Below are 16,963 nucleotides of genomic sequence, written 5' to 3'. Positions count from 1 at the left end.
TAGTCTGGATGTACAATGAGAAAATATATGTTGAAAGGTGCTTCGTATATGGTGATCTCTTGAGTTTGAAACATAGAAGACCAAGAGGAAGCACTCAGTAAATATTGGTTGATGGAGACACTTTTTACTTGTTTCATAAACTAGCTGTACAAAGTGCTGTACTTAGTTGCTCAGTCGTGTCCAACTCTTTGCGACCCCATGCACTGTAGCCCTCCAGGCTCCTCTGTCCTTGGGGATTCTCCAGGCAAGAATACTGGAGTGGGTTGACATTTCACTCTCCAAGGGATCTTCCCAACCCAGAAATAGAATCCAGGCCTCCCTCATTGCAGGTGGATTCTTTACTATCTGAGCCACCAGGGAAGCCCAAGAATACTGGAGTAGATATCTAAATTATTGAAAGGATTTCTAGACCTGTAATTTCAAAGTGTGAGATGAATTTGATCGAGATCAAAATGCAATTTACAGTTCTATAGCATGGTTAAAGTCATAGGCTTTGTCTAAGCCTTGGATTTGAAGCTTAGCTGTGCTATTTGTAGATGTGTGCCCTTGTATTGGTGTTTTAACATCTCTGTAAGTTCATGCCTTTATCTGTAGAATGGGATGATAATACTTGTACCTAAGTATTCAGTAAATGTTACTTATTATTATTCATCTCTGCAGTGCACTTGGAAATTTGCCTGAGCAATTATGTATTGCTGGTCAGGCATCTTCAGATTTTGGAATGAAAATGGTACAATATTTCAAGCACGATAGTCATGTTATATTATGTCACATAATACATTTAAAGAGTTAAATTTGTAAAAAAAAATAATAATTTTTTTAGAGCAATTAGCCAAACTGTAGAAACCAACTGAGGGTAAACTCTCCTTTTTACTCAATGGCTTCTAAATATTTGAGATTTATTTTTCTTTCCAAGAAATACCTTGTGGCTGCTAAGTCAGACTTTAAAAAGTGACCTGGATATGGAGGTGTGTTACAACTAGGATATGCTTACAACTACAGCAATTCAAATCAAATATCTATGGATGAAAGGAGAGACTATAATTGCTGGACCTTCTTACTAGAAATTGGCCATTGTGTGTGTAGTAGTGATTTGATATTCCTCAGTAATGGTAGAACTTTGGTAAATATCTTATACTACTTCAGTCAACTATAGTCACACAGGTAAAGTTGAGAAGATATTTTATGTTCCTCTCTCACTGAAATAAAATACCCAGTCTTTGTGAGAACATCTTTTATTTTCTTTCCAAGAATAGCATGTCATTACAAACCTTCAGTGGCAATAAAGCAACAATTGAATATTAGTTTCCACCATTTCTGTGGTGAGGGATTAAGCTAGGAAGTATGCCATTACAAAAGTTACCTTCTGAAGGACTGTATTTGGAACACTAAAGTCACAACAAACAACAACAAATAGAGCAAGCATGTTAGAATTTTAGAGGGACGCTGAATCTTTCAAGGTTGATGTTGTTGGTGTTGGTCGAGGAGGTTGGCAATGCAGATGAAAGTTATTCCCACTCCATCTGTGAAAGACTCTGGTGGAACCAACGCCTCTATGGAACACCTGTTCTTCCTGCTGCCACCTGTAAAACTTCACTAAAATTAATGAAATAATGTCCTTATTTCAGGGAAGACATCAATGTCATCAGTAAATTCATTCATGACACGACCTAGAGGCTGCTCTGTGTTATGTTTTCAAACCTCAGCCTACAAATGAGCAGCCTATGGGTTAAAAGAACCTTATGGGCCATACTGATGGAAATTCCTCACTCCTACATGTTCACTGCTACTTGCTCTGACTCTATACCTTAAGCCAGCCCACCCTATCCATGCCATGTTCAGACATTGGCACCTAAAGGCAGATACTTTAGATCTGTTTTGTACCATCTCCTGATTCTCCTGACTTGATTCCCCACTTAGCTTCTGTTCTGTTCAAGTTCCTCCTTGCTCCTGGCTCCTAATGCTCTCTAATGGCTGTAGCTTGCAGCCATTCTTTTTTTCTGTTCCTGGATTTCATGAATGGGGTGTTCTCCCTCAGTTTTTGACCCTGGAGTTGAAACTGTGGCATGAGTCCACCTAGGTCCTGCGATATATCTAGGTCTCCTGTTAACATATCAGAAATTGTGTAGTGCTCCAGAAGTTTCCATCTGGAGGTTGGCTGAAAGATTAAATCCTGATCAAGTGAGTTAGGATTTGGGAGAATATTGAGAAGGGATAGAAGGTACTGGGACCTGATATTCTCCTCAGAGTGGCAGACAATACAAACTGGTCATTTCTCTTATTTTCTTTTTAATTTTTATTGGAGTAGAGTTGATTTACAGTGTTGTGTTAGCTTCAGGTGTACAGCAAAGTGAATCAGCCATACATATACATATATTCATTCACTCTTTTTCAGATTCTTTTCCCATATAGGTCATTACAGAGTATTGGATAGAGGTCCCTGTGCTATATAGTGTTAGTCACTCAGTCGTGTCCGATTCTTTGCCACCCCGTGGACTGTAACCCACCTGGCTCCTCTATCCATGGAATTCTCCAGGAAAGAATACTGGAGTGGGTTGCCATTCCATTCTCTAGGGGATCTTCCCGACCCAGGGATCGAACCCGGGTCTCTTGCATAGCAGGCAGATTCTTTACCACTGAGCCACCAGGGAAATAGGTCCTTATTAGTTGTCTATTTTATATATAGTAGTGTGTATATGTCAATCCTAATCTCCCAATTTATCCTTCCCTCCCCTCAACCGCCTGGTAACCATAAGTTTGTTTTCTACATCTGTAACTCTATTTCTGCTTTGCACATAAGTTCATTGCACCAGTTTTTAGATTCCACATATAAGTGATATCATGTGATATTTCTCCTTCTCTGTCTGACTTGCTTCACTCAGTATGACAATCTCTAGGTCCATCCATGTTGCTGCAAATGGCATTATTTCATTCTTTTTATTGCTAAGTAATATTCTATTGTATGTGTGTACCACATCTTCTTTATCCATTCATCTGTCAATGGACATTTAGGTTGCTTCCATGTCAGGGCTATTGTGAATAGTGTTGCAATGAATACTGGAGTACATGTATCTTTTTGAACTAGGGTTTCCTTCAGATATATGCCCAGGAGTGGGATTATTGGATCATATGGTAGCTCTGTCTTTAGTTTCTTGAGTATACTCCATAGTGTTCTCCATAGTGACTGTACCAATTTATATTCCCACCAACAGTGTAGGAGGGACCCTTTTCTCCACACCCTCTCCAGCACTTATGATTTGTAGGCTTTTTGATGATGGCCATTGTGACTGGTGTGAATTGTAGTTTTGGTTTGCATTTCTCTGATAATTAGTGATATTGAGCATCTTTTCACATGCTTTTTGGCCATCTGTATGTCTTCTTTGGAGAAATGTCCATTTAGATCTTCTGTCTGTTTTTGGATTGGGTTGTTTGTTTCTTTGATACTGAACTTCGTGAGTTCTTTGTATATTTGGAGGATTAATCCCTTGTCAGTCACTTCATTTGCAAATATATTCTCCCATTCTGAAGGTTGTCTTTTCATCTTGTTTATGGTTTCCTTTGATATGCAAAGGTTTTCAAGTTTAATAAGGCCCTATTTGTTTATTTTTGTTTTTATTTTCATTACTCTAGGAAGTGGATTCAAAAAGATCTTGCGGCAATCTATGTCAAAGAGCATTCTGCTTATGTTTCCCTCTAAGAGTGTTGTAGTATCCGATCTTACATTTAGGTCTTTGATCCATTCTGAGTTTATTTTTGTGTATGGTGTTAGGCAGTATTCTAATTCATTCTTTTACATGGAGCTGTCCAGTTTTCCCAGCACCACTTACTGAAGAGACTGTCTTTTCTCCATTGGATATTCTTGCCTCCTTTGTCATAGATTAGGTGACCATAGGTGTGTGGGTTTATTGTTCACTTCTCTTGCTCATAAATCATCAGTCTACATTACTACATTTCAGTAATAGTGGGCTGCTAAAGATGGGAGCCATCACCATGAAATGTCTGTAGTTGACTAGTGGCCACAGCTTGAGAAGGTCTGGATGGCCCAGGTTGCTGATTACCATGATGGGAAAACATTGTCCTAGACATAAATTTCATTAAATCCACATCCCAATTAGGAAACTTAGAATGTCAGTCACATATCACTGAGTATCTCTGGACAGTCTTAATTATGACATCGAGGCTCTCTCCCTACAAAGCACATCCTCAGAGCAAAGTCTGTCTCATGCCAAGCTTAAGACTGTCCATACTGTAACATTAGAAATTTCTTCCTTGGGGATTTGGGCAAGTAGAAAGCTTCCTACCTGTTATGAAGAAAGGAAGAACTTCTGCACCATGAAATATCACAACTTTAGACAATGGTGATAACTGTCGTCTCTAAAATGTGGTCACACATGAGTTGTCCAGACCCAGAGTCAACACTGCTGTGCTGAGTGAAACCAGACTTCCTGTTGAAGGGCAGCCCCTGAGAAGGATTCCAGCTGCAGTTTTCCTTGTAGAGATCTCTACCCTCTAGCATGAAGGCTATCAGGTGTTGGTTTCACAATTGGACAATCACTTGTCTCAAAATTCCTCAACTTGCTGAGAGGTATTAGTGACCCTCTGGTGACCTCACACCTACCCTTCAAACTCAATCCCAGTGTTTCTGAACCTAGCATAATGACTCGGAATGATGAGAAGGAGAAACCGGATCTAGAGAAAGATGGTATCAACAGACAACAAGCTGGTTGTCATGAGGGAGCTTGGTCCAAGAAGGAAAATCAGCTGGTATCTATCTCAGGGGTGAAAACTAGATACGCCTGGATTGTTCCTCCTTACCAGATGTTGCAAGCAGCATCTCATGATCACTAATTCCATCTTCTGCCTACTACTTTAGGGAAAGTGCCAACTGGGTGCAAACAAATATTTAAACAGTATCACCAGTTTGTTGTGCTTGTCAATAGAACCAACAGAACACCAAGGTCATCAAAACTATTTGATGTTCTGAGTATTGTCCTGATAAACACCTCATTTGCTGTGATCCCAGAATGTAGAAAATAGCCACTAACTTAGAAAAAGACGGGGAGGGAAGAGAGGGTTGTCTTAACTAAATGAATGAAAGGTTAAAGTTCTAGAATACTTGAATGATATTGAAGAGCATGTGAGGTTGGATGAAAGGAGAAAGAAATGAAGATTTGTTTAGATGGGGAGTGGGTATGAGTGTGGGCTCTGGAAGCTGAGGTCCTGGACTGTCATCCTGATGTCACCACTGACCAGCTGTATGATCTTGAACCAGTAACTCTCAGTCCAAGTTTCCTCATCAAAACTCAGGAATAATAACTCTCCATGCAATTTTGCTCTAAAAAATAAAATCTATTAAGAGCTAAACTCAAGGATATCTTCAAAGGATTGTTGGGGAGACCACACATGTCAGTTATTCAGCTATTGTCTCGCAGCTTGAAACCCATCCATTCATAGTCTGTTTTGTGATACTGGAACAGGGACTCACAAACTCCATTTCTCTTCTGCCAGCTGGCTTCCTGTTAGGCTCTGCCAATGGAGACACTTGAGGAAGACTGACTGCAGGGCTGGAGGAGGAAGAAGGACTTGCTTCTACCTTGGTGCTTCCTGAAGGTTTCATATATATATTTACCCTAACAACACTTTTTTTTTCAATATTATTGAAGTATAGTTGATTTACAGTGTTGTGTTAATTTCTGCTGTACAGCAAAGTGACTCAGTTATACATATGTATATTCTTTTTCATATTCTTTCCCATTATGATTTATCAGAAGATATTTAATACAGTTCCCTCGGCTATACAGTGGCTTCCCTGATAGCTCAGTTGGTAAAGAATCCGCCTGCAATGCAAGAGACCCTGGTTCGATTCCTGGGTCGGGAAGATTCCCTGGAGAAGGGATAGGCTGCCCACTCCAGTATTCTGGCCTGGAGAATTCCATGGACTGTAAAGTCCATGGGGTCACAAGGAGTTGGACACAACTGAGTGACTTTCACTTTCACTTTCTTTCACTGCTATACAGTAGGCCCTTGTTGTTTATCCATCCTCTGTATAATAGTTTGCATCTGCTAATTCCAAAATCCCAATCCTTCCCTCCTCCACTCTCCTCCTCCTTGGCAACCACAAGTCTATTCTCTATGTCTGTGAGTCTGTTTCTGATTCATAGATATGTTCATTTGTGTCATATTTTATATTCCACATGTAAGTGATATCATATGATATTTGTCTTTCTCTTTCTGACTTACTTTGCTTAATATGATAATCTCTATCTAGGTTCATTGATGTTGCTGCAAATGGCATTATTTCTTGCTTTTTATGGCTGAGTAATATTCTATCGTGTGTGTGTATCCATTCATGTCTTGATGAATATTTAGGTTGTTTCCAAGACTTGGCTATTATGAATAGTGTTGCTATAAACATTGGGGTACATGTACCTTTTTTAATTAGAGTTTTATCTGGGTATATGACCAGAAGTGGGATTGCTGGATCAAATGGCAACTCTATTTTTAGTTTTTTGAGGAACCTGCATACTGTTTTCCATAGTGGCTGCACCAATTTACATTCCCACCAACTGTGTAGGAGGGTTCCCTTTTCTCCACACCCTCTTCAGAATTTATTATTCTAACAACACTTCTTCATTCCAGCAGCTGCAGTTCCTACCAGAAGCAGTAGCTGAATCTAGTTTTTTCATTTTTCTAGCACTTGTAGAACCAGCCTCATCACACTTCTCTCAGAGATACCAACTCTAGCCTCATTGGAGCTCTGTGTCCCAGCTTCACGGGGCTGGTCCTCCAAGCTTGAAGTCAGCAGCCACATCCGAGCAGTGCTCTCCTCTCAGAGGTCTGAGTTTCAGTTCCAAGGGGGCCCTGCTCCAAGCCTCTAAGTTTTAATTATTTCAACCTCTTCTCTGTCTTCCCAGGGGTAGTTGCTACTTTCTGCAGTTGCTATCTTTTTGATACTTTAGAGTTCTTTTTTTTTTAACCTTTTCAATTACCTAAGAAATAACTTTATCATCCCTAGTTATCAATTCTTTATACTAAGTTCTCTCTGTTTGTAAAACTGGTGTGGTCTCTGTCTCTGACTGGACCCTGGCTGATATACTATATAGTATTGTATACTACATAATGTTTATTGATTACCTACTATCTGCTAGGTCCTATTACAAGCATTTTATGTATTTTAACTTATCTCACTCCCAACCACTATCTTAAAGAATGTGAAGGGAATATTATAGTACCTGGCCCATAGTAAGTGCTCATTTAGTGTTAGTCACTCTTTCAGCTTGTGCTCTGCCTAAAATCAGGACTACTAGGTAGCAGTATTAGGGATTCTCCAGGCAAGAATACTGCAGGTGATTTATTTGGGAGGTAGCATTTGCAATGAGTTGGGAGTAATGAGGCAGGAAGGGGAAAAAACCAATAATATGTGTATTAATGGGCAGGTTACTACTGTGGACAAGTGGGGCAGAATCCTATTCGAGAATTTCCTTTGAGAAGGCTAATGTGACATGCCTCTGAAGTGTCCCATCAGAGCACAGGGAGGATGGGGCATTTATATACCTGGTTCCCATCCTACAAGGGCACTAACTCTCCTACATGTTCAAGTTAGATAAATAGATATGCTGCAAGGCATTAGGATCATCTGATAAAGCTATTATTATCCATATGGATATGGACTATAGACTGACCAGAAAGAGGCCATGAAAAGTATTTTCCTAGTACAGATCACAAAACCGACATAGATGTGAGAGAGAATCTACAAATAGTGCCTGACATGTACTATGCATTCAGAAAATGTTTCTTTAACTGAACTATTGATGGCAAGTGTCTGCCGGGAATACTAGTTGACTAACAAGAAAGCATCTGGTAAAATGTTCTTTTGAGTAGAGTACAATTTTCCTTGAGTAGAAGGACTTAATTCTAACCAAGGAAAAGTTAACTGGCAACTAAAATATGGCAGAAACCTTTGAAGATTGCTCCCATGTAACTCAGGAACTCAATGTAGTAAAGGAACTAGATGGTCATGTACCCAGGATGGTCTTTGTTACTAGGAAAGGAAAACATACATACATATGTGAGTGTGTGCAATATATATATATATATATATATATATATATATATATATATATATACATATATAAATACAAATATATATATGCTAGTGCTTAGTTGCTCAGTCATGTCTGACTCTTTGCAACCCCATGGACTACAGCCCACCAGGCTTCTCTGTTCATGGAATTCTCCAGGCAAGAATACTGGAGGGCATAGCCATTCCCTTCTCCAGGGAATCTTCCTGGGTCTCTTGCATTGCAGGTGGATTCTTTACCATCTGAGCCACCAGGGAAGCTCATATATATATATATATATATATATATATAATATATTTTATATATATTATAATAATAATTATAATATTATAATAAAATATATTATATATATTTATATATATAAATTCTTGGGCAGTATGGATAGGCCATATATATATATATATATATACATATATATATATATATAAAACCATAAAAAATATCAACAAAAACCATTATCAGGAAGAGAGAGAGAGAAATTGGTATTCTTGGAAGGGATGTGGGATTATTGTTTTAATATGGTAAATAAATATATTTACATGTTATTCAGGGAAATGTTGAAGAAAATAGGAAAGAGAGGAAATACTGTCATAGAGCAGAGAAAGAATTCAGAGTATGAGGGAAGAAAGTGGCCTTAAGAATAATAGGACATACTTCTTCCATGAGATAGATAGGAATGGTGTAACTAAACATAAATACTGTGTGTGGTGGAGAAGAAGGGGATAGGGTTGAGGAAGTTCTACCTGATTGCTCCAATTTTTTTGTAAATTAGAAAGACTGAGGGTGAGGGAAAATGATAGTGGAGGTAATAGGATAGTAGTCATAAAGAAGATGCTGAGAGGTAGTCAGCAAGATAGCAAAATAGGAGGTCCCCTGCTCATCTTCCTGTTCAGTGACAAGAATTTGGCAGCATACATGGACAGAAGTGCCTTTGTGAGAGCTTTGAGGAATTCAGCTGCAGACTGAAAGCAGTCTTGCCCTCCCAGGAAACCAGCACGAGTCGTGTCTGTCCAAGCCCCTGGAGGTATACCTGCTAACTTCTGTCCCACCGAAGTTCCCCCAAAAGACCCTGTAATTCCGCTCTAGCCCCTCCCGGCTGCAGTCCAGGTGCAGTCCTGCCCACCCAGGGTCTGAGCAGGAGACACATACATCCATGCCCTCAAAGCAGACCTACTGATCTCTATCTGACTGCAGATCTTGAACTAGCCCTGAGACTCATTATAATCAAATTGTCAAAAGTCGAAGAAAAGGAGAGAATTTTCAAACTAGCAAGAGAAAAGCAACTCGTCATTTACAAGGGAATCCTCATAAATCTATCTGTGGATTTCTAAACAGAAACCTTGCAAGCCAAGAGGGAGTAGAATGATCTATTCAAAGTGCTGAAACTACCAACCAAGAGTACTATACTCATCAAAGCTGTTCTTCAGAAATGGAGAGATAAAGATATTTCCAGAAAACGAAAATCTAAGGGAGTTCATCGACACTAGACCTGGCATGCAATAAATGCTAGAGGAGTTCTATTTGAAACAAAAGAATGCTAAGCAATAACATGAAAACATATGAAAGTATAAAAGTCATTGGTAAAGGTAAGTAGATTAGTCAAATTCAGAAACTTAATACTATGATGGTGGTATGTAAATCACTTTTAACTCTAGTATAATAGTTAAAAGACATAAGTATTAAAACAATAATTTGTCAATGGATACACAATATAAAAAGATGTAAAATGTGACATCAACACCATAAAATGTGTGGCTGTGAAAGTTGCTCAGTTGTGTCCAACTCTTTGCGACCCCATGGACTGTACAATCCATGGAATTCTCCAGGCCAGAATACTGGAGTGGGTAGCCTTTCCCTACTCCAGGGGATCTTCCCAACCCAGGGATCAAACCCAGGTCTCCCACATTGCAGGCAGATTCTTTACCAACTGAGCCACAAGGGAAGCCTATCCCTTCTCCAGCGTATTTTCCTGACCCAGGAATCAAACTGGGGTCTCCTGCATTGCAGGCAGATTCTTTACCGACTGAGCTATCAGGGAAGCCAAATGTGTGGGTGCTGCTGCTGCTGCTAAGTCGCTTCAGTCGTGTCCAACTCTGTGCGACCCCATAGACAGCAGCCCACCAGGCTCCGCCATCCCTGGGATTCTCCAGGCAAGAATACTGGAGTGGGTTGCCATTTCCTTCTCCAAAATGTGTGGCAGGGGGAAGTAAAAACATGGAGTTTTTGTATGTGATTGAGTTATATTGTTATTTGCTTAAAATAGAATGTTATATTTCAGATGAGCTTCTTTGTAACCACAAAGCAGAAACCTACAGTAGATATGGAAAAGATAAAGAGAAGGGAATCAAAGCATACCACTATGCAAAATCATCAATTCACAATGGAAGACAGCAAGAGAGGAAGAAAGGAACAAAGGAAATATTAACAGGTTATAAAACAATAAGATGGCATTGGTAAGTCCTTACCTATTGATAATTACTTTAAATGTAAATAGATTACATTCTCCAATCAAAAGACTTACAGTGGCTGAATGGATTTAAAAAAAAAAAGAAAACGAGACTCAACTATATGATATACAAGAGCCTCACTTCAGCTCTAAGAACATATAGGCTGATACTGAAAGGATGGAAAATGATATTCTGCAAAAATGGAAACCAAAAAAGAGTAGGGGCAGCTATACTTACATCAGACAAAATAGGCTTTAAGTCAAAAACTAACAGAAGACAAAAAGGTCATTATTTAATGATAAAAGTGTCAATTCCTCAAAAGGACATAACAGTTGTAAATACATATGCATCCTACATCAGAGCACCTAAATATACTAAGGAAACACTAACAGATTTGAAGGGAGAAATAGACAAATTACAATAATAATAGGGGAATTCAATACCCTACTTTCAACAATGGACAGATCATCCAGACAATAAGAACCAATAAGGAAACATTGGACTTGAAATATGCTTTATACCAACTGGACCTAACAGACATATAAAGAAAATTCTATCCAACAGCAGCAGAATCTACACATTCTTCTAAAATGTAATGGGACATTCTCCAGGACATTCTCCAACATAGATCATATGTTGGACTGCAAAACAAGTCTCAATAATTTCAAGAAAATAGAAAGTATATATCAAATATATTTTATGACAACAACAGTATGAAACTAGAAATCAATAAGAGGAGGAAAATTGTAAAATTCACAAAAAGTTACACACTCCCCGAACAACCAATGGATCAAAGAATAAATCAAAAGGGAAATTAAAAATATCTTGAGACAACTGAAAATGGAAATATAACATACCGAAAGTTATGGGATACAGCAAAAGCAGTTCTGTGTGGGAAGTTTATAGCAATAAATGCCCATATGAAGAAAAAAGAAAGATCTCAGGCAACCTGATTTTACATCTCAAAGAACTAGGAAAAGAAAAGCAAACTAAGCAGACTAAGCTGTGGCCATAAGTGCATGGCTTGGGTGAAGGGGAGGAAAGGCCCCTGTAGATAACATCAGGAGAATGAGAAGCGTAGGTGGGTGGGTTGTCACCAAAGGATCAGGGCTTACAATCTTCCATGACGTTGAAGAGTAACCAAGAGGTTGACTGATGAAAGTAAAATGGCAGGGTAGAGTAGTGGTTAGAACCAGAAATTAACAGCTAGAAAAAAGATGCTGCCTACAGGCCCTCTACTAATAAGGCTGGGAAAGTGAACTCACCAGAGAGGCTGTAGAAGCAGCAGAATCTTCTGGCTTCTACTGGGGGCCCCCCAGGCCTATGAGACATAGTCTCAACTCCTTAGCATGAACTGACCACAGTTCCCTTCACAGTCTGATTCTAAACGCACCTTTGAGTTCATTTCCCCTATCCACCCACTCTGGGCATGTTTTAATCTTCAGAATCAGTTTAACACTTAAATATGATCTAATCTAACCCCTTTGCAATAGAAAGTTATTTACTGCAGTGTGTGTACATAGTGTGGTAGTTAGATGATTTAAATTCTCCAGGCAAGAATACTGGAGTGGGTAACTATTCCCTTCTCCAGGGGATCTTCCCAACCCAGGGATCGAACCCAGGTCTCCTGCATTGCAGGCGGATTCCTTACCATTTCAGCCACCAGGGAAGCCCTAAACAATACTCAATGGAACACTATTGCTTTTTAAAAATATTTATTTATTTCTTTATTCATTTGACTGCCTCGAATCTTAGCTGTGGCATGTGGGACCTAGTTCCCTGACCAGGGATTGAACCCTGGCCCCCTGCACTGGGAGCACGGAATCTTAGCCACTGGACCACCAGGGAAGTCCCCACACTATTGCTTTTGAAAAGTGACACCACGTGTATAGATAGATCTCTGTGGGAGAAGGCAAGGGTGGGATGATTTGAGAGAATAGCGTTGAAAGATGTATATTACCATACATGAAATAGATCACCAGTCCAAGTTCGATGCATGAAACAAGGCACTCAAAGCCGGTGCACTGGGACAACGCTGAGGGATGGGATGCGGAGGGAGGTGGGAGAGGGGTTCAGGATGGGGAACACATGTACCCCCATGGCTGATTCATGTCAATATATGGCAAAAACCACTACAATATTGTAAAGTAATTAGCCTCCAATTAAAATAAATTAATTAATTAAAAAAATCAATCCCTTAAGTTGAGATAATTCAAAGGCTGGACACATAGATGAACACTCCTCACCACCTCTGAATCCCTGCTGATCTAAGTCAATCAATTAGTTAACAGTAACCCAGCACCTGCAAAGGGCCTACACTGTGTTTAGGTGCTGTGCAAGTTATAGCAAAATAATGGCGTAATCCATGTTTTCATAGAACTTTCAGTCACCTGGGGAAAAGGGGACACACACCTGAAACAACTCAGAAGACAACATATAATTGTCAGGGGTTGGGCTGCAGGAGGAAAGAAAAATCATTCAATTAGGGCATTCAAGCAAAGCTTCATCAGAAGACAAAACTTAATGTAAGCTTGTAGAGCTATACATATATTAATACAACCTCAGCAATAATAGTGATAATAGCTATCCCTTACTGTGTGCTTTTAATGTGCCAGGCACTGGGCTAAGTGAGCATTTTACCTGCTTCTTCTCATGCAGTTTTCACAACAATCCTATGAGATGGGAGGATCCCCTGGAGAAGGAAATGGCAACTCAATCCAGTATTCTTGCATGGAGAATCCCCATGGACAGCAGAGCCTGGTGGGCTACAGTCCATAGGGTCACAAAGAGTCAGAAATGGCTGAGCGACTAACACTTTCACTTTCTCATGCATTTTTCACAACAATCCTATGAGATGGGTACTATTTGTGTCTCTGCATAACAGCTGAAGAACCTTAGAGTTAAATATTGATAGTTCGCATGAGTGCTCAAGGTAGTAAGTGGTATACCCAGGCTTCTTTGCGACCCCGGGGTCTGTGCCCCTCATACCTCACTGTCCTTCCTGAGAGCTGCCCAGTCACACTTGGTTAAGCCTGGAGCTGTCCCCAGAACTCCCCAGGGCTTCAAGCATGTTCCTTGTCCCCAGATGGGCTCTGGGCTCCCCAAGCACACTCTTCTCTAGCCGCAGCTTCCAGATGCCAGCTTCTAACATCTGGCCTTAGTACAAGACACCAGGCCCTCTTAAAATAGGCATAGTGTTTTTTTCTATGAAGACATCATGGGCCTGGAGAGCCTGAGATCCTTGAATCTGCCGCTGGACATTCCCTTGGTGTGGATTCTGGCAGGAAGGACCCAGACTGGGCAGTCGTCCAGAGCAGACAGTGCTGGCTGGAGTCCCGGTTCCCTGACCTGGCCCACTGCCCTCCTTGGCTATCAGACAAGGTTCACAGAGCCTGCAGACATCTGTGCCCATCAGAACAGCTAGGGAGCTGCAGGAGCTGGAGACACAAGAGGGTCCCCTTTGTCTCCTTCTGTCCTAACTAATGGCTTAAGTCCCTTCCCAGCAGAGCAGCTGGCAGATTGGCCTCTGACCAGAGGAATACAAGGCTGCCCTTAAAGGGGTGGCCCAGCTGTCATGATCGAACACACAGGTGCACATGGGGGGGGTGCTCTGCCCCTCATCTGCATTCCTGGCCGAGGTGAGGGCTGCAGGCCAGGCCCCAGTGGCCCTGCCCACATTTTTGGAGGGCATGCCAGTCTGGCTCCCGACCTTGTGCCTCTTCTAAGATGTGAGCCCCAGCAGGCACTGCCTTCTCACTCCTTCCACTGAACCCTTGGCATGACACACCAGTGGCTTACACATGGCATCCACCTGTTGGTACACCCACCCACAGAGGCAGTTCTCCTCAAGGATCTTTGAACCCTTCCCCTTGTACTCACATCATCTGCTCATTCCTCCCCTCGGACAGCTCTCCCAGGCGCAGCAGCCCACTCCTGTCTCTCCAATCCTCTCCTCTCCCCTCTACACATGACCCTACCACCGGTCTCCCAGTACATTCACCCACCCACGCATACATGCACACACACTCACACACTTTGTCATAAGACCAGTGCCACTGGGTTGTATTTCGTGGCATCTCTTTGGGAGCTATTTCCATTCCTCAGTGCCCTCTGTGACTGAGTGTAGCTGTGCCCCTGTAGTCCTGTGCCTCCCCACTCCAAGCCATCATGGCAGATTCAGGATATGATTGCCCCTCTCCCAACCAATCATGGATTCAGCCCTACTATAAAGGAAACAACCTTCAGACGTGTAGGATGCCTTGCCTGCCTGAGTGCCTCACAATCACTTGGTGTGGCCAACAGGGCAGCTTGGGCTGGTACATTTCAGAGGAGGAAACTGATCTAAGCCCCGATACAGTGCTTTTTCTTCTCTACTTTTATACTACGTTGCTTCTCCAAAGAGGACACCACCAATACGGTGGCCCAAGGACTGGTGGCAGTCGGGTCCTAGAACTCTTTGTCACGGGTCCATGACAAGATAAGGAGCTAGTGCCAGAATGGAAATCAGTGTGCTGCTTGCTTCACTGAAACGGTCTTGTTATGCAAATAAAGTATCAGCTGAACTAAACAGCATGCTTAGTGACGCTGTCGATTTATGCTGGCACAAACTCTCTCACTCAGTGCCATCCCTGTGCCCAGCAGTCCTGGTCCTCATGGCTGTTCGGCATTAAGCTAGACCTAGTGCAGGACTGCAATGGCAACCCACTGTAGTACTCTTGCCTGGAAAATCCCATGGACGGAGGAGCCTGGTAGGGTGCAGTCCATCGGGTCGCTAAGAGTCGGACACGACTGAGTGACTTCACTTTCACTTTTCACTTTCATGCATTAGAGAAGGAAATGGCAACCCACTCCAGTGTTCTTGCCTGGAGAATCCCGGGGGCGGGGGAGCCTGGTGGGCTGCCATCTATGGGGTCGCACAGAGTTGGACATGACTGAAGCGACTTAGCAGCAATGCAGGACTGAGCCGAGCCTCCAGGGCAAGAGGACTGTGTTGCAGTAGAGGCTGGAGTCGAAAGTAACACAGTCATGGAATAGTCACAGCCCTTTGGGGTGAAAATGGCCTTATACAGCCCAAGCTAGTTCTTGGTTGCCCAAGCGCCACCCTGGAGATCGAGGCTACTCAAAGAGCCAGGCTGCGATGGTTTGTTGCCCTTTTACCCAAGTTTGTCCACTTGTAACGTGGCTGTGCCAGTCCTGGGCCCACCAACCCACAAGCCCATCTCTAGTTTTTTGCTTGCTTTGCTCTGTCCAGCAGTGGGTCTGACCCCTGCAGGATACTTCCCAAAATGACCTGCTACCTGCTCCAGCCAGTGGGTGGTACTGGCTGGAGACAGAAGAAAGAGGAAAGGAGAAGCCAAGAAATTTCTGCTGCCTTTTTCTCCGTGTCCCAGGGTAACCAGCTGGTCCCAATTTGTCCAGATCTCTCCTGATTTCAGCGCTGAAAGTCCGGCGTCTTGGTAAACCCTGCATTTCTGGGAAACCCGGGATGGCTGGTCCCTCCATCACTGCTTCAAGCAGTTTCTCTCTTCTGTGGCTCCAGTTCTTGCCAGAGGGCCCCTCCCTCCCCAGCCCCAGAGACAGCCACTGTGGTCCCAGCTTCTACTGGGTGACCTTGGCTCCGAAGCCCTGTCCCTTCCCTTGGTCCCTTCAGCTTCCTTGCTGAGGCCCAGCCTGCTTCTTCATCCTTTTGGTTCCTCAGCTCGTCACTCACCTGTGTCACCAGTTCCTTCCACTAAATTCCCCGTTGTTTACACTTGAAGTGGTTTCCGTTTTACAGCTTAGACCCTGACTGATGCAATGGGGACAATAGAACTTATAGTGTTATCATGAGGATTAAATGAGTTAAACCACTTAGAGCAGCACCGGGCACGTGGTAATTGCTTGTTAAAAGTGAGCTGTTGTTATTGTTAGTGTGGTGCCAAGTAACATTTACATGCACTTGCCATGTTCCAGGCACTCTGTTAATCGCTTTACACCCATTATCTTGTGTAAGCCTTATAACCTTTATACCTGGGTTAACGTGTTCTTGAGTTAATTACTTGGTAAACCTATTTGCATTTCACACCTAGCAATCCCCAGTTTCTTTTGAACCACTTGTCTTCATGAAACCAACCATACTGTTTCTTTTTTAAATGGTTTTTAAGTTTGTTTCTATACCTGTTTCTATTTCTATAATAGAAACACATAGTATTTAGTGCATTCTGTTCTATTAATTATTAAATTATTTGTGTTCTGGAAATAATTCATTTTATTAAGCACTCTTGGCAAGTCTCAGGACACGGAGAGGAAAGAGACAGGAACTTGCACAGGACGGACAGAGTCGAGAGTGTGTCCACCAGTGGGTCTGTCAGCCCAGGGTGGGCAGTGCCACCTCAGTAAGCCTGGCAGAGTGACAGAGTGAGGGAGAGTGTGGGCTCTGGGGCTGAACTGGGATCG

At 42.1% G+C, this 16,963-nt stretch overlaps 1 long non-coding RNA gene across 1 annotated transcript in view; it reads left to right on the top strand.

The window, feature by feature from the left end:
- LOC145536222 (uncharacterized) overlaps positions 1-16,963 on the top strand; it is a 312,877-nt gene that overhangs the window by 253,823 nt on the left and 42,091 nt on the right. The window contains exon 7 of the long non-coding RNA XR_014075706.1: positions 5,509-5,597. This is a non-coding gene — a long non-coding RNA (uncharacterized LOC145536222). The remainder of the gene's footprint in view (positions 1-5,508; positions 5,598-16,963) is intronic.

The sequence above is a fragment of the Giraffa tippelskirchi genome, chromosome X, assembly GCF_054371585.1.
Source record: "Giraffa tippelskirchi isolate mGirTip1 chromosome X, T2T-mGirTip1v1.2.pri, whole genome shotgun sequence".
In the NCBI taxonomy this organism is placed as follows: Eukaryota; Metazoa; Chordata; class Mammalia; order Artiodactyla; family Giraffidae; genus Giraffa; species Giraffa tippelskirchi.
This window is presented reverse-complemented; position numbering and strand designations above follow the sequence as displayed.